Source organism: Armigeres subalbatus, chromosome 1 (genome assembly GCF_024139115.2).
Source record: "Armigeres subalbatus isolate Guangzhou_Male chromosome 1, GZ_Asu_2, whole genome shotgun sequence".
NCBI lineage: Eukaryota > Metazoa > Arthropoda > Insecta > Diptera > Culicidae > Armigeres > Armigeres subalbatus.
In genome coordinates this window covers 128,704,588-128,729,832 of record NC_085139.1, presented here as the reverse complement: position 1 = coordinate 128,729,832, position 25,245 = coordinate 128,704,588, and the positions used below count along the sequence as shown (strand labels likewise).

At 36.0% G+C, this 25,245-nt stretch overlaps 1 protein-coding gene across 2 annotated transcripts in view; it reads left to right on the top strand.

The window, feature by feature from the left end:
• LOC134205121 (allatostatin-A receptor-like) overlaps window positions 1–25,245 on the top strand; it is a 329,283-nt gene that overhangs the window by 294,004 nt on the left and 10,034 nt on the right. The window lies entirely within an intron of this gene.

The following is a 25,245-nucleotide window of genomic DNA, read 5'->3' as shown; positions in this document are numbered from 1 at the left end:
TTTGAGAATTTGATAATCTGCATCTTTTAACGTCCATGATTCATGGCCGTACAGGACGACTGGACGAATCAACGATGTGTACAAAGCTAGTTTTGTCAGTGTCTGTAGGTAGCTTCATGAAGTTACAAAAGAATTTTCAGGAGGAATTTTTAAAGGATTACCCTGAGAAATTCTATATTAAATTGCTTAAACAAGTTTTGGAAGAATTCCTATGGGAATTTCAGGAACAATGATTGTCAAGGAACTCCGAAGGAATATCAAATTTATTTTCAAAAAAAATTCCAAAGCAAAATTCCGAAGCTGACAGAAATTTGTGAAGGAATCCGTTAATAAATTTCTAAAGGAGTTTTTAGAGATTTTTTTTTAAATTTTGAAACAATTTCCTAAGAAACTCCTAAAACATTCTCTGTAGATATTTCAAAAAGAAGGATTTTCAGAAGGTATATCCGAATTTCTGAACGAAGTCTTGACGGAATGTCCAAAAGAATTTTCGGAGATATCCAAGACTGTCAGAAGATTCTTCATGAGTGACTTTGAAAAAAAAACCTTCAGGGAATTCTACGAATATTCCTTCAGGAACTTGTTCAGGAATTCTTGAGGAAATTTCGTCCTAGAACTTTTCAAGGAATTCCAAAAGAGTTCTTAGAAGAATTTCTTGAGGAATTTTCGGGAAAACAACTTAACGATTTTCCCAAGGTTTTCTTAAGCAAATTTCTGAAGGAACTATTCCGAACTAATTACTGAGAGAAATTTCAGTATATAGCTGAGAGAATTTTCGAAAGACTTTATGAAATTCGTTTTCGGAGGAGTTTTTGTAGAACTCCTTGAGGTAATATCCGAGGGAATTCATGGACGAATCTCCATAGGATTTTTTAAGAATTACAAAAAATACTGGAGAAATCTAGGAATTACTTCAGAAATACCAGTAGGCATTTCCACTGAAAATGTATTAGAAATTTCTTCATAAATTGCTTTGAGAATTCCTCCGGAAATTCCTTCAAATATTCCCTCAGAAATTCCTTTAGGGGTTGTCCATAAACCACGTAGACTCTTGAGGGGGAGGGGGTTCAAAAAAGTCTACGTCAGTCTACGAAGGGGGGCAGGGGTATACGAAAAGTCTACGTAGAATTTTTCTATTTTTTTTTCGGAAAACTTTTCATACAGCAGCCTCGTGCGAAGTTCACTTGTTTGATTTTTTTTCGATTTTTCCGTTTTTTTTTGCAAGATTTTACCGAAATAATCTCTCGAATCTCTTATGGATTTCACTGAAGTAATAGTCTGAACTACGGCTTAAAAATATCATGATTTCAACAGCAAATTCTTCTGTGTTGAGCATTCTCCAAAATATTCTATACAAAATTTCGAAAAAATTTCAAAATTTCCACTTGGATTACATTGATTACATTGTAGATTCTACTAAAATATCATTTGATTGTCGGCAGGAATTTCCAAAAGACATTCTTTGGAACTTGTAAGGGGAATTCTCCGAAATTTCCGTGAGAATTTCTTCAGAATTTCCACTAAAGATTTTCTGGGAAGTCCCCGGGAAATTTTTCTTAATTTCTGAAATTCTTGGAATTTTCGCGAGGAATTCTTTGGACATACATATAAGCGAAATTCTTTGAAATTTAACGGCAAATTCTTCGGCAGTTCTAATGAAAATTCTTTGGAATTATCGATGGAAAAAGAAATTGTTGAAAACTTTAACGAGAAATTATTTGAATTTCCCACCAAAAACTCTTTGAGTTTTCACAAAAAAATATTACAATTCTTGTAATACCCGTAATGCTGGGTAGATACCTCTTCGTGGTGTGTTACGGGGTAAGTTCTACCATGGTCACATTGCCAGCTACAGGCACATCCTGACCCAACGAATACCTTCCCAATATCCATCTCCGTGATACTTATTCCTTCTCTCCCTAGTAACGGTACAGACAAGCGTGGCCAGGAATAGTAATTCTAATGCTTTTGTCATTTTTGTCACAGATTGAAATTAAGGATTACACCCACCTTGATTTCTGATAGCAATCTGAACAGAGATTTCAAAGGAAACATGAGTATCACTAGTTTCCAGTCCACGAAATATACCGGAGCAATGCCATGCTTTCGTGTTTTTATATATTCGTAAAATATTTATTTTCCATATTTTATTATACTTATTTTTCATATTTCATTATATTTATTTTTCATATTTTTACATTTTATTTTTTTTAATTTCTATGTTTTTATAATTTCATATTTTACATTCTATTATTTTTGTGTCTTAAAATTTTCATATTAATATGTTATAATATTATCATAGTTTCATATTTCTTTAAATTTAACATTTCACTTTCAAATTTGATATTTTATGTTTTATATTTTTGTATTTTCATATTTATATAATTTCATGTTATTACACCTTCATATTATAATATTTCATATTAAAATATTATCATATTTTCCTTACTCTTATATTTTATTCTATTTTTATACTAATGTGTATATTATTATGCCTTTTTTTATGCTTTCACATTTTTTATACTTGTATATGTTCATATTTGTATACTTTTGTATTTTCATATATTTGTATTTTTTTTCATATCATATTTTCATATTGTAGTTTGAAATATTTAATATTCATATTTTAATTTTTTTGCCTTTCTTATATTTTCATACGTTCATGTTGTTATAATTTAATTAGCATATTTACATATTTCTATATTTTTATTATATTATTTTTTATACTTTCATATTTCCATCTTCTATATTTTTGTGTTTTAATAATTTTATTTTATCTTATTTTCATTTCTTTTATTTTGTCATATTCTCAAAATTTAATACTTTAATATCACATTTTATATTTTAACATTTGCAATATTATCATATTCTCATGTTTTTATGTACTCATATTTTTGTATCTTCATTTTTTATTTTCATGTTATCATATTTTTTAAATTTTCATATATCAATATTTATTCTATTATTACACTATATTTTTATGTTTCTTATTTTCATATTAAAAAAATCATATTTTTATGCTTTTATATATTTATATTATTGTATTATGTACCTTCATACTGATTTAACATTTTCATAGCCCACTACAAATCATCCCAGGAAGGAAAGCTTCACAACCTGCCATGTAACCTTTACGTAGACGACTTCCTGGAACATAAACTGCTATCTGATAAATAACATTCTAAATAATAAATAAATTCTTTACAATTTCCAGCTTCTACAAGAGATGTACATCCCGAATCAGCTTCGGCTCCTAGTTGACGTTGTACTCTACAAATATATAGAAAATTTGATATAATTTCTTATCATAATGTTATTCATTTCACTACATATTTATTTATATACAATTACCAAAATAAGAACTTAAAAAGAACGCGGTGCGTATTATAATTTTTGCAGTATGTCCACGCATCCTTCAACCCCTGTAGATTCGTGATATGTATCATGTTGAAGTGACTACTTGAACACGATACATCTCGAAGAATCATCTCTGCGGCAAACACAACGCAGTGGGCCTGGCCGCTTTGAAGTTTATGTCATACCACTGGTATGCTGTGAGCCTCAATATTGACAAGAAAAATTATTGGGCGTCATCTAACTCAATAGTTTTCCAGGATGCTTTCTTTGTACTGGCTGCGTTTGTGTTCGATTAGATTAGATTAGATTAGAAAAATATTACAATTCTTGTAAGAAAGCATTTGTAATTTTTATGAACATTTATTTTATTTTTTACGATAAATTCACCACAAATTCAACTGAAATCCTTTATAATTTCCACCGAAAGTTATCTGGAAAACTCTTTGGAATGTCCATAGGATTTTTTTTAAATTTCTTCAGGAAATCGCTCCTACTTTGCAAGAGAAATGTCAAAATATCGTAGGAAACCTTTAGCATGGTTTCAACGGGAAATAATTCAAAATTTTCACGGAAAATTACTCGACATTTTAACAGGAAAACTTTTGGAATTTAGAAAAATTCTTGTGATTTCAACGGAATGGAATTTTCGAGAAAATAACGGAATTATCACGGAGAGTTCTTTGGCGTATTACCTGGAAACTTTGAAGGTTATCAATCAGGAATTTCTACGGAATTTCAACGACAAACTTTTGGAATGTAGACTTGATGTTCTCGGAATTTCAACTCGAAATTTTTCGAAATTCTGAAAATTCTTGGGTTTTCTACAAATTTGAACCGGCATGAAGAATTATAATTCAGATGCGTGACAGATTTTAAGCATATGCAAGTGCCGGTGGCGGTGGCGCACACCTATAGGAGGAATCAAATCCAACAGAAATTAAGTTAATAGGCTTCGAGATTTTGTTTCAGGAGCTATGGACAGAGAATTTAATTTGATTTCGTTTTGAATTTTTTTGATATTGAGTTGGATTTTGTTCAGTTTGATTTTGTTAGGTTTAAAAATTTGAAGTTTACTGTAGTGTTTACAATGGATTTGTATATCTGAATTGCTGAAAACGTGGTTGATTTCCAACTTTTTTCCAATCACATATGACATTTTGTTAAATTTGAAAAAGTCTACGTAGACTTCAAGGGGGTGGGGGAGGGGTTTTGGAAAAGTCTACTAGGATGGAAGGGGTGGTGGGTTTGAAAACGTGAAAATTTGGCCTACGTTGTTTGTGGGAAGTTGTTTAGAAATACTTTCAAAATCTCTTAAAGAAGTTCAAACGGGAATTATTTTCGAAAATTCATTCAGGCTCTCTTTTAAAAATGCCTTCAGAAATACATTTAGAAATTCCTGCACAAAACCCTCCAGGAATTTCTTCAAAACCTTCTCCAAAAATTCATTTGAGAGCTCCTCAAACAAATTTCCTTGAATAATCTAAAAAAACTCCACCAATAATTCCTTTGGATATTGCATCAGGGATTTCTTTATAAGTTTCTATCAGGATATCCATTGAAAATTAATTAGATAATGAAACAGTTTTCGGTTGCTAATTGAATTTTTGAAAAAATAGAACAAATAAATTAAAAAACTAACACTGAAAAAATCTGAAGATATTACTGAAAGAATTTCGTAAAGAAGGCATTTTCGATGGAATTCCTGCAGGAAGTTCTGGAAGAATTTTAGGATAATATTTTAAAGGAATTGCTGGAAGAAGTTCTGAAGAAATTTCTTAGGAAAATTAGGAAGAAATCCCTTTATAAATTAATTTATTTGAGGAATGCATAGAATAATTACCGAAGAAATTCATGAGGAGGTATTCCTTTAAAAAATTTAAGAGTTACTAAACAGTTTTTGAAGAAACTCCAAATGGAATTTGAGAAATTTATTAAGAAATATCCGGAGGAATCGCTAAAGAAACTTCCGAAGGAATTCCTTAACGATTCTTCTAAGGAATTCTTAACAACAATTTCGTAGAAATTAATGAAACAATTTTTTGTATGCATTCCATAAGGAATTTCCTGAAGAAATTCGTGAAGGATTTTCTGGAGAAATCCGTAATGGAATTTTTGAAAGAATTTTCGGAGAAATTTTGTAACACATTTCCGGAAGAATACATAAAGTAATTTTCTAAAGTTTTTTATTGAAACTTTTCGGAGGAATATCTGGAGGAATGTACTAGGAAATATACCAAGTGGTTTTGGCGCTTTGAGGATGTATTCAAACCTTCACAAAAGCTTATGTGCCACAACAAACATAATTTGCGAGTCACCTACAGGCAGTGTTGTCTTACACTCTGTGCAAGAAATTCTGCTCTTTGATTTTACTCCATCTAAACGATGGACATTTACAAAATTCAAATAGCCTTCTATTAGTTGCACTTACTTAGTTAAGATTGTAAAATCGTTTGGATGGAGTAAAATCGAAGAGCAGATTTTTTTTGCACAGAGTATAAGACAACACTGCCTACAGATTTAGGTGCCCGACTGAATAAGGCTTTGTCATAGATGAATTCCAAAGTCCATTTCAAGATTTTTTGTATTATTCTTCTTAGGGTCGATTTCTTCACCTCCGCTTCGGCCTTAAACCTTGTTTAAGCGTATGGGTAAGCACCGCTGAAGAGTTAAGGTGAAGGTGAAGGTGAGGTGAAGAAATTGGCCATTAGTAGATTAAATCTACTAGATACAGCCTAATTCAAATTCACAACTATACGACCAACCAATTCATTATCCAATGTTTGTCATCACACTGTCTTAGAGGCACCATCACTTGAGGTAGATTTGAAATTGAATTCTGACGAGTTCTACCTCAACAACATTCTAACAACTAACTAACAACAACAATCATAACACGAGTTTAGTACTATTCCAATCAATTCCACCACGTTGTATTGTCTTACAAATACGTATTTCGTCCCTGTAAGGCCATCTTCAGTGTCTCTTATTTTACTCGACTCGACTCAAGTTAATTAATTTTTTTATTGCGATTAGTCATCGGCGTGGCAAAATTATGATCGGCGGCGCGCCGGCCCAAAATCGCCGGCGGCGGCGGCGCGAGTAAAACCACCGGCGGCGGCGGCGCGGCGGCGCACAGGTCTAACCAAGATCCGGAAGAGAAACCGTTTTGCGATGCTGAACAGCAAAGTACGAATAGCCATCTCAATAACAAAGCAAGGGATGTAGGAGCATGTTTCATATATATGTGTGATATGTTGACGCCTTTTGGCTAGCCAGTTTAATATTAACAATTTATGCGACTCGCCATTATTGTATCAACTTCATTGTGGGAAAGGTGACCCTTGGTACGTGGTATCATAAAATATATTCAATCGGAAAACATTTTCCAGAAGAAAATCAAGTCATTCAGTTTCGGCTGAAAAAGCTGAATAGACTAATTTTCCCGCCTGCTGGTCCCATACATAAATACCGAGAATCATGTTGTTTGTTCAGTTCAGACAGGCAATTCATCCGACGAATTCTGATAAACTTTTTGCGATTTGATTTGAAAGTACCTCGTTATGACGCTATTTCTGTTATAGATTCGGTGAGGATAGTGAAAAGCTTTTAACAGGTTTGTTTTGTTGGCCGAGTTAGATGATTTTGGCTTCCACATTGTATCTAAAAAAAAACTCTGATTAATCACCCTAGCGGTGATGATGCCTTTCTCGATTCAATCATTTGGTTTCGCCTTAGTGTGATACACATCATAAATGATTACAAAAAGTTTGATTCCGGAGTGAAATAATTGCCTTTCGGTACAACTCGTACAACAGAGAAAGGCAAAAAAACAGTGAGATCATTCATTGAGAAACTAAAAGAAGCCATGAAATTGGCTTACCAAAGGTGTATTTTTTCATAGAATACGTGGATTTCTGGATGTTTGTTCTTAAGATCGGAAACAGAAGAAATCAAAGAGAAAATGGATACGACGGCTATCTATTGAATATAAAAATATACAGAAGAATTCAACAATTAAAGTAATTTAAAACATCAAAAATATTTATGTAAAAGATGTCGCACCAAGGTTTTACCATAAACCTAAAATTTTAAATAATCTGTAAAAATTATGCTGTGGAACTTTCACCAATACACCATTTCTTACTATGTTACCTTCAAAAGCTCTGATTAATCCACAGCAATGGTATCTTTTCCTTGCTTATAGGAAAAAAAATGTGTATTTTGAACATTACTTTTGAGCTCCTAGTACGATTTGACCAATTTTGAATGGGAAAACCGAGACAGGATTCCCTGTTGAATGCAACTTGTTGCGAGAAAGTTGATTAAGGATAAGTGATTTGAAAAATGAGTGAGTATTCTTGCATACACACATACATACCACGCACATACATATACGTACAGACAAACACATAAAAGTCGGCCCTCCTATCGCAAGTTCTTTTTTGGAGTGAACATGTAGCCTTATAGGTCTCCAGTTAGCCTTGCTAACAAAAGAGTAAGATTTCTAATTCAGGGACGGCGAGTTTGAATTCTCGGTCCAGTCCAGAATGTTTTCGGGAGGGAAACATTCTCGACTCCCTGGGCATGGTGTATCCATTGTACTTGCCACACAAGATATACAGTCATGCAATGGGTCAATTAATAACTGAGGAAATGCTAACTGAATACTAGGGTAAGACGGTATAATGCGCCCCACCTGGCCAAAACGCCCCCCTTTGATTTCTAGAAAATTATAACTAATTAAGGGTCAAAAACAGTTGGTACCTATAAGTATTTGTAAACCCATCATACTATGTGAATGTGGAAGTATTTTTGTATTACACAATGAAAATAATAGCGAAATACAAAAAGTTACAGTTTTGATGTAACTTTTCATGTTTGTTTGCTCAACATTCTGGAGCGACTCTGGCATACTGTCCGCAAAACTTGCACTGGAACACTCAGTTGGGCAACAAAATTACTTTTCTCAGTGGTTAATATGATATAGAATTGCTTCCATCTTCGATAATGTAACGATTTTCGAAAACATGTTTCACTGGCCAAAACGCCCCAGTGTAGACAGGACGATATGCCCTTACCAACTGGACACAAGCGCAGCGAGCCTGCAGCAGTTGCTTCCAAATTGTATGGAAAATATTGAAATTTAATTCACACCTGCTTGAATGGACCTATGTTGGTTTTTTAATGTCAAGCGCATGAGGATTTGTAGCCTTTTTATTATGGGATTGATAAAATACTAATGAAGGGCAAATAAACGTCTTTGGTTGAGGTGGGGCGTATTGCCCAGGCACTTTTTAAAATTCATTTTTTTACGACTTTTCAAAAAAGCTTTATTACGTGTTAACTGAAATATTTTTATATGACTACTCACGGGCAATGCATTTGCGACATCCTGGACTACCAAATAACACAAAGTTTGCATAAATTGCGTTGAAAAGTAAAAAGTTATCAAGAAGTTGCCTTAGGGGGGGCATATTATACCGTCTTACCATAAGTTGAATCGTGCCCGCATTGTATTCTCGTGCGGTTCAATTTCCTTTTTGCTGAATATAGCTTTTAATACTAGCCAAAGCTATTCTAACCTTCCGGGACTAGCATGATCGTGGATCGCTCACGCAGTCCCGCTTCTGTTATGAACGAAAAGTGAGCTTTTTTTCAAAGGTGTTGTAGGTTAATAACAACATTTTTTCTCAGTGTTATTTGTACCAACTGATCCCGTTGCTATCTTTGCTTGAGCCCATGTATTTGTTTTACGTTGGACCCATTTACGGAAGTAAAATTGCGACAAGCGATGGTAATCCTGCAAGGACATCGTTCTAAGAAAAACCTCTTAAGAATGTCACGTCTCCACGCTCAGGAATAAGTATTAATAAAAAGTAGAAGGTTTTATCCGAGACACGACCACCAACTAGCCGTATTCAATTTTGAAATATAGAAAATGTTTATCAACGCTGATGAGATCGTTACAGATACCATCGTTGCGAATGTACTATACGGTCATCAGGCAATTGTGTCTTGCACTTTGAAAAATATTTGTCTCCTCGGCTCAACTTTCTCACGTGTAAAATAATGGTTTTGGAAAAAATCGATTTGTTTTCAATAAAGCGTTTTAAATAATGCGTCTAAAATTTCGCTGCACCTCCCTCCGACGAGTGCTTGCGCTGCTGCCGACGCCAAGCGATTATGATTTGCACTAAAACGATTCAATTTTTGCTGATGAGCAATTGAGTTTTCGACATGGGCATTCAAACACTCATCAGTTATTAAGAGTTGCGAATCTAATTCGACTTAACAAATCTGAAGCGTATTCGACTGAAGTTGCTCTTCTTGATATGGAAAACATAATAGGTTTGATTGTAAAATTATAAACAATAAAGGTTTGATTGTAAAATTTGTGAATTTTAATTTTCCTCTGTACATTATTAAACTGATCCAAAATTATTTACCAGATTGCTAATCATCATGGCACCGAAAGTCGGCGGAGGAAAGGCAGCAGCAGCAAGGCTCAGAAAAACATCGTCAATGGCGACAAGCTACCGAAGCGGAAGCCACAACATTAGAATCATAAGCGCAAGTCGGAGGGAGATGCTGTAAAAAACTATTCGCATAATGGCGTCAAAAGCAGCAAAGTGAAATTTCTCTCAATATACTGATTTGTTTTTGTTACTATTGACAACAATCACAAGTACACAAAAAAATATTTGAAAAAATCATCATCTTGAGTCGAAATTTCACTTGCCTGCCTGCTACTGACGCCATCCAAGTTAATTATTTTCGCAGCGCCTCCCTCTGACGCGCGCTCGTAATTCAAAGGCGATAGGCGAAGGAAACCAAAACCGTCACCTAATGCTAATACACCAGCTCCAAGTGAACATGAACGAGGACGTAGCTCCACTAGGAATGGGCGATACCGATACGATATATCGGGAATCGATATTGTCGCTCCGATTAATCGATATTTTGTATCGATTTTTTTATGTTCGATATTTGACCGTATCGGGTCCTCTATAGCCGTGTGGTAAGACGCGCGGCTACAAAGCAAGACCATGCTGAGGGTGGCTGGGATCGATTCCCGGTGCCGGTCTAGGTAATTTTCGGATTGGAAATTGTCTCGACTTTCTTGGGCATGAAAGTATCATCGTGTTAGCCTTATGATATACGAATGCAAAAATGGTAACCTGGCTTAGAAACCTCGCAGTTAATGACTGTGGAAATGCTGATTGAACACTAAGCTGCGATGCGGCTCTGTCCCAGTGTGGGGATGTTATACCAGTAAGAAGAAGAAGATTTGACCGTATCGATTTTTTGTAGCTGATATCGGATTTCGATTTTTTTTTTCAATTCCGAGACATTATCCCTAATATAACAAAAGCATTGGCGTAACTACAGGGGAGCTATAGCCCCACCTAGAATCAAGTTAGCCCCCCCTAGAATTCCTACGACTTTGCATGAGTATGGCACATATCTAGCGCTCTGATCATATCTGGACGTAACTGCTAATAATAAATTCTTCTCATCTCTCTCTACAGTGAGTTGAATATATTTTATCACCAGCTGTATGTACCCGGCCTTGCTAGGAATTGCCAGTTTGATTCGCATTTTTTTCGCAATCGGAAAATGAATAAACCAATTTGTCAAAAGGATAATTGTGTTTTCTCATTGATACTTCATCATTTGATTAAAAGAAGGCAGATTTCATTTGAAACCATTGACTGATTTTGAAAAAGGGATCATACCCAAAATCGCCTTATTCCGGGCAAACGTCTATTTCTAAAGAAGGAAAAACATCCACCGATGCCTTATTCCGAGAAAACGTCTATTTTTAAAGAAAGGATCAAATTCACCATCCAGAAGGAAACACATTAATCATTGCTTTTCACTGGGCAAACCATGATTTCGATGAAGTGTTGAGTTCATCGATAACTAAACAATACAACTCCCTCACAACCTCTTCTTTTCCATCCTTAACCCACTATCGTCTCCTTAATATGAAGAATGTGTATTCCAAATTTGACTGAAATCTGCTAAGGGGAGATCAGAAGTTACACTAAGGTGATTGAGAGCTGAACAATGCCAGTCTCTCCACAACCTTCCCGTTTTCTAAATATCATCCCTATCATCTTCACCTTTTTAAGAAAAAGAATGTTTGTTCCAAATTTGGTTAAAATCGGGCAAGGGGTACAGAAGTTATGCTGGAACATTGGATCAATGCATTCCTTGCTTTTATTCATTAATCTTTAATCATAATCATATAATTTTTATACCTTTCAAAATTTGGAATAAAGGTTACTCGATTATTGATCACTATGCAAATCATTCAATTTGATCATTCATAATCATTAATCATTAATCATATCGATCGTTAATCATTAATCATACACATAGTGTGTCAACATTTGATCACGATCGGTAATCGTTAATCATACTCCAACGGTTTTTTGGTCATTATTCACAATCCTTAATCATTGTCAAAAATGAATTTAATCGTTAATCATTATCAGTCATCATTGTCAAAAATGAATAAATCATTAATAATAATCTTTAATCATAGAGTTGAATGATTTAATCATTTAATCTGATTGGAATTGGTCCCGGGGGTTTGGAGTTACACTGAATTGCTCGTTTTATAAAGACAACCCCTTTCTCCCTTACCCTCCCTCTTTTCTCAATGACAATTTTACCCCCTTTGTTATCTTCTCCTTGGGATAGAGAATGTGTGTAACAAATTTGGTTGAAATCGGTACAAGGGTTCAGAAGTTAAACTAAATTGCCCCTTTTCTGCACAATACCTCTCCCTCCAGCCCCCCCCCCCCCTTTGTCCAAATTATTCTCCCATACAATCGGCTCCTCATAGTGAACATGTCTACAAAATTTGATTGAAATCGGTCCTACCCAATCAAAAATGCATAACAAAATTATAACAAGGGGAGTTTTTTATTTCAGAAAAATATTGTATCAAAATGTGTTATAAAATTGGCTGGTTAGTTGTTAAAATAACAAAAAAAAATCAAGAATACCTCTAGCTGTAACAAAATTAAAACAGAGGTTGATATACTCATATCAACATTATAACAAACGTTGATCTAATTTGTCTGTACAAAAATCTATTTTCAAGGTAATTGCCTACATCACGGATAGAAATCTGGTACGCTACCACGACGGATTTCTATCCATAATGTAGGCAATTAACTTTGTTTCAGCTATGTATTAATATCGAGCGGGTTCAAGTTATACTGAAGGTGATTACCTCCGATTTTTTTTCCAACGTCGACAAAAAATGTAGGCAATTATTTTGTGAAAATATACATAACTAATGTTGTTATAATCTTGATATGAAATAAAACTGGCCGAAGACGCATTTTTATCGAATTATCTAATTATAACACACGTTGTTTTAAATAACAACAATTGATAGAATTGAGTAATAATTTTGTTATGCATTCCTGATCGGGTAGGGGTTGGGAGTTACACTGAGTTGCTCGTTTTCCAAAGACAACACCTCCCCCTATACCCTCCCCTTTTTTTCCAATGACCATCCCACCCCCTTTGTTATCTTTTCCTTATGATATAGAATGTGTGTATCAAATTTGGTTGAAATCGGAACAGGGGTTCATAATTTATTTTGAATTGCCCGTTTTCTGGACAAAACCCCCTCCCTTCAGACCCCTTCCCCGTTTCCCAAATCTCCTCTCATATGATCGCCTCCTCGTAGTGAATATGTGTACAAAATTTGGTTGAAAGCGGTCCTGGGAGTTGAAAGTTACACAGAATTGTTCGTTTTCTGAACAAAACCATATATAAACCACAAAACATACATAGATTGGTTTTATATTTTTATATTATATATAAGAAGAAGAAGATAGAAGATGTTTTCTAACTTCGAAAAAATGATATATCTTGGGTTAGGAATGCTAAACACGAAGGATATTACGCTTCCTTTATTCTCAGCCACACATATAATTGCTTAAGGTGAATTGCGTACGAATCTAATTTCTAAAGCAAATTACACTTCCGGAGGCACATAACGCCATACGGAGGCTCATAATTCAGTACGCACAAAAATGTTTTTTAGATGTGCTTATCACCTATGCATTGACATTTGTGCTGCCAAAATGAGAAATGAGCCAAGGTGAGCGATAGGACGGGTATGGTAACAGTCATTTTGGGACTCCGTCGAGATAAATGTTGGAGTTGGAACAGTATTTTCATTCTGATTCAATGCTGATTGAATAAATAATGTAAGGAACAGACTAACAGAACAAATACAATAGCTGAGATTTTGATTAAATAAAGAAAATTCAAGTAAAATAATAAACTGCCTGTAATATTTAGACAATATGAAAAAGACAATTGTTTAACTTGAGCAGGAGACACAGGATGCAAATCTTGACTTTTATTTATCAGCAAATCATCAACTCTTTGAGATCTTTATGGTTTTATTGCGTTGCACTGCATTGCAAGTATGTATTAAGAGAAACCTTTCGATATTGTGATAGCTGAGTACAACGTCAAATCTTATTATTTTCCTTCTTTGACATTTAGCTCCCCAATCCTCGCCAGCAAAAGATGTCCGGACAGCGACGACAGCGACAATCTTTATCTGGGAACTAAAATATCTTTTGTTTTTTACGTATCAAAGTTATTGGGAATCCCACGACATTTCTAGATTTTTATGTCAGAGCTGTCCAAGTCGTCACTGGATGTAATACTAATAAATGAACCAATTAGAAAAAAAAATGGAGAAATTTCTAAATTCCTGAATTTCTGATTCCTTGTAGGAATTTCTGAATAGCTGGAGGAAATTTTAAATCTCTGCAAGAACTCTCGAATCCCTGCATAAAGTCCCTGGAAAAACTTTTAAATACTGGGAGGAAATTCTGAATCACTGGAGGAATTCGTGATGCAAGGCCACACTAGCTTGACACCTGTTAGCCGCGGAAAATCTCATCTCACACATCTATAAGGAAGTGGACATTACAATGACGAGTTGCCAAACAAGTGGAAGGATTGTAGTGAAACAGAATATTTATTAGTCTGTTTCAAAGCATTTTTTTGGTTTTGACAAAAAGGTTAGATTTTAGGGTTAGTAAAGGTGCGGCCGATCGGATCGTTGGAGCCCATTGTTAGCATGCGATGAATTTGGACATATCTTGTCCAGTGGTGCGAATTCTCAGTCTGTTTTGTTGGATATTGATACCATTTCCTCTTCACACTCACTTCCAAGCAGTGGAAACTGAAAATGATTAGCAGCAACAATCAAAGATAATGTAAACAAAAGATCTCTCTTCTCATTGCACACGCAGCCTGCAGTGACAGTCCATTCAGTTCACTCGCTGCTGCGTGAATGCGACGGCCCTATATAAATGCATGGGTGAATACTATCACTTGAAAAACAATGACAGGAAATTTGTGCCGAATGATCATCAGCTTCAGCCCGCTGTTGGCAAACCGAGTTTGCTAAGCTACTCCTGCTTTGCCTTGCTGACTGAAAGGCACCGTCATGGGCAAAGAGGAGCAGAGAAAAATACAAAACAAAAGAATCACACTCAGCAGGCATTGTTGATAAATTGCACCACTGACCTTGTCAGTTCTATTAGCCCGGTTGAGTCCGCATTCGGATAAGGTGGAAAGCGATGTGATACGTGGAAACATACAAGGCTTGGATGCGTGATGACTTTGGTTCCGCAGGCCTGCCAATGCGGGGTAGCGAGGATACTTCCGGCCGGATTGCCCGTTGGATGACGATGGATTGACCCGTAGTAGCTTTTGTAATAATTGGAAGTCGGCCGGCCGCTGACGGGTAGCGGCGATAATTTCCTCTGGATTGTCCACTGGATGGCAAGGGTTGGACGCGTAGTGGCTTTGAACCGGCGATCAGAAAGCGTCCGGTCACTGAGAGATATCGTCGATAATTTCGTCTGGATTATCCGCCGGAGGTCGATGGTTGAACACGTGGAGGCTTGGAACCGGCGATCAGAAGGCGTCCGATTACTGAGGGATCGTCGATACTTTCGTCTGGATTATCCGCCGGAGGTCGAGGGTTGGACACGTGGTGGCTTGTATTCTCATGTGGCGAACGGGAATTGGCCGAATCTAAATAGTCTCGGTTTGGCAAACATTCCTGTCGAGGTTAAGCTTAATACGAGCGGATTTCAATTTGGGCCGGTCAAAAAATGGTTACTCGCCGCCCGGTGACAGCCAGGTAGCGACGGAAAAATCCAAATGCGGCGGTGGACGCTGGAGTTAATTACGGTTCACCGATTCGGCTACTAAAGCGCAGAGGTTTCCACATTGAATAGCTGCTTACCAATACCGTAAAAGGGTAGAATTGCACCCGCTGGTTACCACTACTTGAAAAAGACCGATCGATAGTTTCGGGCCGTATCCAGAACACTTTTTGAATTCACGCGGATCACACCAAACCGATCCTTTTCCACACGCGGTTGTCTGGTTCCTTTTCGTTGTTTGCAATCGTCGTTGCGATCCTCTTTCAAGGTTGGTTTCAGCTCGACTGCCTGGATCTCACACCATCCTCGTTTCTGTTCGCGCTTTCACCCCTTTCCACATTTCCACGAATTCCAGGGGTTGTCGCGAGGGATTCGCCTTTATTTCTGTGAGTCACCGAGTAGGGGTGTGTAAAGTATTAGTGGTGCATATTCATACACTGCGAAGCCAGAATACTCACATTGATTGAAGATCGCTGTGTTTATTCATGATCTTATTAAGAAAATTGTTTTGAGCTTTTTAGTGGAATGTCTGCACTTGTCATAAGACGAGTTTGTACAATCCCATTGAAATTCCACCACTTAATTGTATCTTGACAGATACGTATTTCGACCTCAATAGTAAGGCCGTCTTCAGTGTCTTGTACTTGACTCGACTTAGAGTCGAGTCGCAAGTCGAGTCAAGTACAAGACACTGAAGACGGCCTTACTGTTGAGGTCGAAATACGTATCTGTCAAGATACAATTAAGTGGTGGAATTTCAATGGGATTGTACAAACTCGTCTTATGACAATTCATGGTCTTACTTTTTTTTACTGCGTGCAAAGTATTACAATACATTGTTACTATTTTACATATTACCGCATCTCTGCCGTAATCTGAAAAAGTGACGTATACGCCATTTTCCAAAAACGGTGTTAACGAGTACTACTCATCGAGCTCTTTAACAGAAAAATGGAAAACATGCATGTTGTAAAATGGCTGTTACGTCACTTTTCCAGATTACGGCAGATCTCGAGTCCGTTTGTTTGCTTATTGTTACCATTTTCGATAACAATTTGTTGTATGAAACCGTGACATGTACCATTCTGCAAGGTTTTAATACACAAAATGTAAGCTTTTTCATACTCTATTAAAAGATTCATTTGGCATAAACCCATTCGGCCGAAAGGGTCGTTTGACCAAAAGTGTTGTTTACCCGAAAGGGTTATTTAGCCGAAACGGTCGTTTAGCCGAATGGGTCGTTTGGCCGAATGGGTAATTTGGAAGAAAGGGTCGTTTGGCCGAATGGGTAATTTGGAAGAAAGAGTCGTTTGGCCGAAATGGTCATAAGGCCGAAAGGGTCATTTGGCCGAAAAGGTCATTTGACCGAAAAGGTTATTTGGCCGAAAAGGTCATTTGGCCGAAAGAGTCGTTTGGCCTAATGGGTCGTTTGGCCGAATAGGTCATTTAGCCGAATAAATTATTTGAAAAGTGAGATATTAGGAATGAGAAGAGAGACGTCTCACTTCTCATTCTTAATTTTTCTATTCTCACTGTAAAAAGTGAGAAGCGCGAAATGAGCAGTGAGACGTCTCATTACCCACTTTTCACTACTCACTTTTCACAGTAAGAAGTGACAAAACGTCCCTTCGGCCAAACGTCCCTTCGGCCAAACGGCCCTTTCGGCCAAATGACCCTTTCGGCCAAATGACCCTTTCGGCCAAATGACTCTATCGGCCAAACGACCCTTTCGGCCAAATAACCCTTTAGGCCAAACGACCCTTTCAGTCAAATGACCCTTTCGGCCAAATAACCCTTTCGGCCAAATTACCCATTCGGCCATATTACCTACAGCCTAATGGTCTGTTGGGCCAAATGGTATATTCGGCCAAACTACTTTCGGCCTAGTGGCACTCGGCCTAATGGGTTTCGGCCAAATGACCCTTCCCCGATTCTTATGCAAAACTGTATTAAAATTTGCCATCCGCGCTAGTTTGGGGTAGAGTAAGCATTGAAAGATTAAAGAAAATCTTGCTTATAAGATGAAATTCTTTTTTTATTTCATCATTCACATTTTTCGTGAGAATTGTCGTCGAACATTTATCAAAATATGGCCGCGACGACCCGAACCTAGAACACTAATAATAATAGCGTAGAATTGATGTTAGTGGAAAAAAGTTTGATAAATGTAGCCCCAAAAATTAGTTTTACGCCAAGTTTTCGAACAGAAATGATATGCCTTTTGATCGAACAGACAACTCAACGTTCGCCTTCGCTCCCCACCAAAAAACATTATTGACCGGACAGATAATTGAACACGCCATCTCCGGCTTTCCATATTGGACTAATTTCATCATTGTTCGCAAGGCTAACTGTTTTTAGTTCTACTAGAAAATAGGTTTATCGTATTCATAAATTTTAACAACTAATTTGGTTAAATTTTACCATCCATCTTGTACACAATCTGGAACATTATTTGGAATATTTGCATCTCATTGCATGCACACTGCTAGTGTAGCATCAGCATTGATATTGTGTATCCTTTGAACATAATAAGATACCACTCCTAAAGTGCAGGAAGAAAGCACCTACAAGAATCATAGTGGAATCTCATGTCTGTTGCAGAAGAAGACGCCTAACTTCTCCTTACGGGCAATATTTCATCCAAGACACTTTATTAATAAGAACTAGATGCCGATACTCTGTATGGAGACTGATACTGATACCGATGCACAATCTAAGCCTCACAAGCCTTAAGCATGCACGACGCAGTTATCTTTTAACCAATCCAATTGTTTTCCACGACATGTATACTCTAGGATTGAATCTGATTCTACGAAACAATGATTTATGACTTAGCACCAAGTACATACAAGAAAGGAGAATACGATCCAACTAAATGTGTTCATTCGTATTCGTTTTGAGGTATTGTGATGCATGACATTGTGTAGTGCAGTGAGGCAAAAAAAATCGATGGTAGTCCAGCCTAGCAAGGTATACACGATATATATCTCAGCACTTCAAAATTTGGGTTCTATTTCCAGTCAGTTTGAATAACTCTTGCTTCTACAACCTAAATTCTTGAGAAATAGATCAGGAAACAAAGTCAAGCTGATTTTTAACTTAGGAATATATCACTTAATATCTTTTCAATGCGAGTCAGCAATGCGCCAGTTGGAGTGTGATATATAAAGATAAAGGCAAATAGAAATCTATTTGCAACTTGCGGAAGCTGTGCAACACATAACAAAGTCAATAAATCACGTTTGAAATCACATCAAAAGATAAGATGGAGCAGTTTCATCGATAGCGATGACGAGCAACCAACTGGTTGCCATATAACGTGCTCATAAACTTGTATCATCGGAACTATATATTGAGGGAAGCAGTGATGAAAGAAAAAACTATAAGTTGAAAGGTGTCGTTTTGCCATTTTAGTATAAACTTAATGTGAAATTTAAAGAATGTTCTTTAAATTATGCATACACACAACCAGCGAATGGCAGATTTTAAAACAGTTCTGCAAAAGAACCTTGTCAAAATCTTATACCTTATATATAATTGTAAGATTTGTTTTTAAGGTGTTTGTATATGTAGGGAGGAAATCTATTTGGACAGTACCGTGGGGCATCGAAATCCGTACACTTAAGCACCTTAGTAAGGTACACTGGGGGAAGTGTAAAAGGAAAAATCTATAGTGCATGTTTGAATTAGTGTAAAACCAGTTTAAATGAATTAAATGCGTTCAATCAAAATGGGCTATCAAAAACCGTCAATTTTGCACCAACTGTGCGGTAATTCATACCATTTTGGTCGCTTGAAATTTATGGAAAAAGATTTTAAAATTAGAAGTTGTTTTTCCACTTACCCTAGTGGGATGGGGTAAGTGGAAAACCCATGTTACATTGACCTCCAATAGTGATGAGTAGTTACATATAACTAAAATCAATACGATAATTGCTCTAAGTATCTTTTATGGAATAATTTCATTATCTTAACGAAATAGATCCTCAAGGAATTCTCGTAATAGCTAGGGGAGGACTGATTTTGTCTTCTCGAACATTAAGTGTACGTAATGTCTATATGTTCGCTCTAAAGATGAACTTTTTAGGGAAAAATTGGACTTACAGGGTTATAAACTAATCAACTTAGTTTAACGAATTGAGATGATGTCTGTATGTGCGTATTTGTATGTATGTGTGTGCGCAAAGCACGTACAAAATTATCAGCTATTCTTAAGCACTTAAGCACTTGTCCTTAACCAATTTGTTCCCAAAAAAAATGCATTAATCGGCGAAACTTGTAATGAATAAAAATTAATGAGAATTATAGAATATATTTACCTATCAGTGCTATTTTTAACTTTCTTATACATTTTTTTCATATGTAGAACATGTGAAAGGCATCAATACCGATAGGTGGATTAAAAAGGCATTTTCTCATTTATATGTGTCCAATCACCACTGGAATCGCAATGATAACAAAGAAGGAACATATTAAGCGTCACAGCTATCGAAATAAACCCTGGAGGGAAGAAAAAAATTGCGTAGTTAGAAGATTATCCACTTCCCCCGCAGTGTTTGATACCTGGTAAGTGTAAAATCTTTGAATTATTTGCTTTCTTGATACAAACCACTACCCATTGAATGGGATTAGCTTAATTGCATAATAATGGTCACATGTGATATAAATTCACTTGAAAAAAGAACAATTGGTGCAAATAAGAATTGATTTTATGAATGCAAAAATCAACTTTTCGCGAAACCTAAAATAACAGTTCAAGCGTTAGTGTATGTATTATACAAATTTCAACATAGTATTAGTTTGAGTATCAAAGTATATTCTTGCATAATGTTATGATGTGGTAAAAAACTGTAAAGTATGTGCAATTCCAATTCTTCGAGTCGATTTTTACACTTACCTCTTTTTTCCACTTTCCCCAGTGTACCTTATATGAAAAAAGTCATTAGAAAATAGGAATCGAATGTAAATAAAACGTTTGTCATTGATACATGAATCTGAAGGCTTCTACTTTTGGAGTGTTTCACATTTAGCCATTAAAAACTACGAAAAATATGATAAAATAATAAATCAAATCTACTACTCCCGACTCGAAATCCGTCCACCGTGGACGGATTTCGAATCAAAGGACCAAAATTCGTACAGTTATTTTTTTAACTAGATATTTAAATTGAAGCAGTCTGATTGACTAAACTACCACAGTAAATAGTTCGATACGCACCTTGAGAAGCGATCCCTTCGATTTGTATTCCACTTATCTTATGCAATGATTAGCAATTAGCAATTAAAACACAGTTACTTTTGGTGAAATTATGCTCTACCCGAAAACAAAATGGCGGAAAAATTCCGCGTTTGGTGGGTGGGGATTTGTTTTTGATTTTTGTTGTTTTAATTTCAGAGCCTTCTTTCCATTTCTATGCCCTAAAAGCTTACTGCCAAGCATCTGAACAGGAATAAATATTTCTATTATTTCAATTATTTCTACATTAATTACCTTTAACCCCCTTTAATTTATTTCATGAGGTAGACGGATTTCGGTGCTGTACGGATTTCGGTCCCGCACGGTACTCCTATTCCTGAGAAACGAACCAATGTTATTGGATACAGGGCCAATCATAACAATCCGACTGTAAAGTTCAAAGGACGATATTTTGAGTCATCTAAATCAATCAAAAAATGTTTGATTAACTCAAAACAACATGTCAAATAATTGGAAATTCAAAATGTTTGGATGTAAAATATTGCACATAATTTTCCTTAGTGAAAAAAGGGCGCTCAAGAAAGAATTCGCCAAGGGCGCTGGGAATCCACGCTACGGCATTGGCCGCATTCTATCCGAATTGCTTGATTTTGAGGGGTTAGGGACAAAAGGTCGAAAGACAAAAAGTCGAAAGGACAAAAGGTCGAAAGACAAAACGTCGAAAGACTAAAGGTCGAAGGGACAAATGGTCGAAAAGGACAAAAGGTCGAAAGGGACAAAAGGTCGAAAGGACAAAACGTCGAATGGGACAAAAGGTCGAATGGGACAAAACGCTGAAAGAAATAAAAGATTAATAGAATCAAAAGGCACAAAAGGTCGAAATAGACAAGAAACTGAAACGGGGAGAATCAATCCCGCACCAGAGTTGCCTTACACAATTGGCAAAACTCTGCTTTTTTATTTTTTACAATTTTTAACAATTAAATAAAACTCATTCAATGAGTACAGATGGATGTTTGAGTTTTCAAAATGTCACTTCGTTCTATCACAATGGCGCACGCCGCACATTAAATACACCGGCATGTATTGAGGTTCCCCCAAACACACGCGACGAGACAATCTTGACGCGATTCTATTGCCTGGCGACTGCGATTCTGTCGCCGTTGGTATGGAAGCGTAAATGGAGCATTGCCAGCATCCGCCCAACGATAGAATCGTGGCAACAAACTGTCGTCGTCCCAGCAATAAAATTGCTTAGGCCAGGGGGAGCCTTTACAAACCGGTGTATTTTTGATGAGCACACTTGAGTGACTGCGGCGTGCACTATTTAGACAGATTGAAGTGACATTTAGAAAATCTAGATCTCCATCTATTATTTGCACTCATTCAATGATTTTTTGTTCAGTTGTTAAAAATAGTGGAAAATAAAAAAAAGCATTTTTTGCCAACTGTGTCGGACAATTCTGTTTCGCGAAATACAAGTTTTATTCATTTCTTAAATAAGCAATCTTTTTTACCTCTAACAGGACTATCTAAATATTCATAATATTGGTTTATAGTAATTACTCCTTCTTTGAAAATTGCTCATTCTTAACTTTGATTGATGAGATGAGTGTGTTATTTCTGCTTGAAAATAAATGCATTTAACAAATTCCTTTAGAATACACCCAACTTGTTCTTTATCGACCAGAGGTGAGCCAGCCAAGGGCTGAAAACCTCTTAAATAAAGACGATAATAATAATAATAATTATCGACCTTTTGTCCCTTTAGACATTTTGTTCTTTTCGACCTTTTGTCCCTTTCGACCTTTTGTCCTTTTCGACCCTTTGTCCCTTTCGACCTTTTGTCCTTTCGACCTTCTGTCCCTTTCGACCTTTTGTCCTTTTGCCCTTCGACCTTTTGTCTTTTCGACCTTTTGACTTTCGACCTTTTGTCCTTTCGACCTTTTGTCTTTCGACCTTTTGTCATAGATTCGATTTTGAGTATATGCCTAGTATTAGTTGATTTATTTTGAAGACTAATAATAAAACGTGCTAAAATAATAAAATAGATATCCCAAATGTTTATAGATTAGGTAGCAATCAAAGATATTTGGTGGATATTTGTTTCAGCAGGGATTCGCCTTCCAATGTTTGTTAACAAAATAAGTTACGCCCAAATAGCAAACCAGCTCCGAAATGTAATCCCGGGCTGAAGCCATGAACAAAATATCTGAACATGATATGGTTTTGATTGATATAAGAGATAAAAAAACTGGCAACAATATCAAAAATTTGCACCGAAATATCATTTGAATATCAAGATATGCTATGGATAAGAACAAACTAATGGCACATGATATTGATCACTTCTTACAAATAGCACAACTTGATCTCCTCATGATATTTTAGTGCAAAATATTGATATTGTCGTCTGATCTTTTATCTCTTATATCAATCATGTCAATATCTCATTTTGCTATCTTATCAACATTTGATATTAATGAGCTATTTTCGTCTACTCGGGATAACACAAACTGAGCATCTTTCAGACGTAAGTTAAACGAGAGCGTTGAATCCGAAGGCAGACTAAGAGTGAGATAGATTGCAAGGGCAAACAGTAGGGGAAACTGGACACACATGATCCCCACTTTTTGTTAAGGATATTGATGTATTTAACATCCACAGATTTGCACGCTTCTTGATGGACTTGATAAAGAATTTAATAAGCTATTCAAAAACGTCACTGGGAGCAATTATTTGTTCATGAAAGTTACCAAAAAATCGATTTTGCCGAAATATAGAAAATTTGGCATTTTCAAAACTTGCGGGAGACTTGATCCCCATATAGGGGGAAATTGATCCCTTCATGAGCTGAACATGTTTAGGTTCTTCCAAGTGTAATGAAAGGTTGAATTGGTCTAGCCTCAAATCCTAATAATTCTTTATAGTCTGCCGTAATATCAGTCGTGCGAAAATTAAATATTGTTGGTATTAAGCAAAGCAAGTATTTTAGTTCTCGAATAGAGTAATAGTGACAGATAGAATGTCTGCTACAGCAACAAAATTGGCATGGTGATCATGATTCATCTGCAAACCATTCACTCCACTATAAGACAGTTGTCATATCACGACAACCATGATGTTCCCAAGAGGATCTCTCTTTGTGATTGATACAGTTATGATACCAAAATGGTTGATCGATACATAAATATATCTTTGTAATTTTAGAATCTAATTATTCTATTAAATTGTTCAAAAAGGTCTCTTATATTTTGATCTTCTTGCCCTCAGATGCATTAAATCTATTCTACAATCATTCTAAGTAGCTGAAACAGTGACCCATTCTCACCCCTATTTGACCCATTGCCTCCCCCGACGACGGTACATCGAGATCGCCAGACTACTACCAATACCACAACCGTGATCATACCAGGATGATGACTTCATACATCAATATGGTACTATCACGCATCATTTTTGTAGTGCGTGTTATTATTACACAAATGCGATTTCTCTTAAACGACTGACCAAACGATATTGAATGAGTCTATTATTAAAAATTCTTTAAGAAGATTTACAAATAAATGGTGATTGTAAGCATACGTCTCATAGCTCAAACGGAAAAAAAATAATACCAGATCGAGCAATACTGATTTTAAGCCCTGTGATTTGTTGAGTATTTTCAAAGCTTAATTTACACTCTTTTTCATTGAAAATAATGTTAAAATGCATTTAATAAAACTAATCAAAACTAAGTATGTTCAACTACACTTTGTTCTGGTTAATGAAATAAGGCTATTGAGAAATTCAAATTGCGCGTGTATTGTCTGATTGACAAAATTAAAGAGAAATAAAATTTATTTATACTTTTTAACTAGAAAAGAATTTTAACAGATCAATTAGTTACATACAATACAATAATATGCGACGGTATACAACAAACGCCTTAATATATGCAATATCGGGATCAAGTGTGTCCAAACTGTGGGGGATCAAGTGTGTCCATGTTGAGTATTTATCTTGTTTTGTTTTTTGTATTCAATGGAAAATAAGCAATAGTTAATTGAATGAATTTATTCAATTCTACAATAATAAAACTTTGTCCAGTAAAAATTTGGTACGTTTCGGTTGCACATGTTCAAAGTTATTAAACTTTTCTCCTTTGAAGAAAAAAAGGATTGAGAATGCTTAAATAATAAAACCTCTCTAAAACCCATACACATAAAGTAACTAATATCAAATGTTACTCAGAATCAATAATCTATCTAACGGATTCGTTTGCACATATCATTGGTAAAAAAATGTGATTAGTTTTCGAGAAAACAGGGGGGGATCATGTGTCCCCGGGGATCATGTGTGTCCAGTTTCCCCTAGGTATAACATTGTGCTAGATAAAATATACAGCCCCATGCAATGGCAAACATGAAAAGCCTCCTGGGATATCAAAAATGGCAACGCTAATAAAACCACTTAATAGAA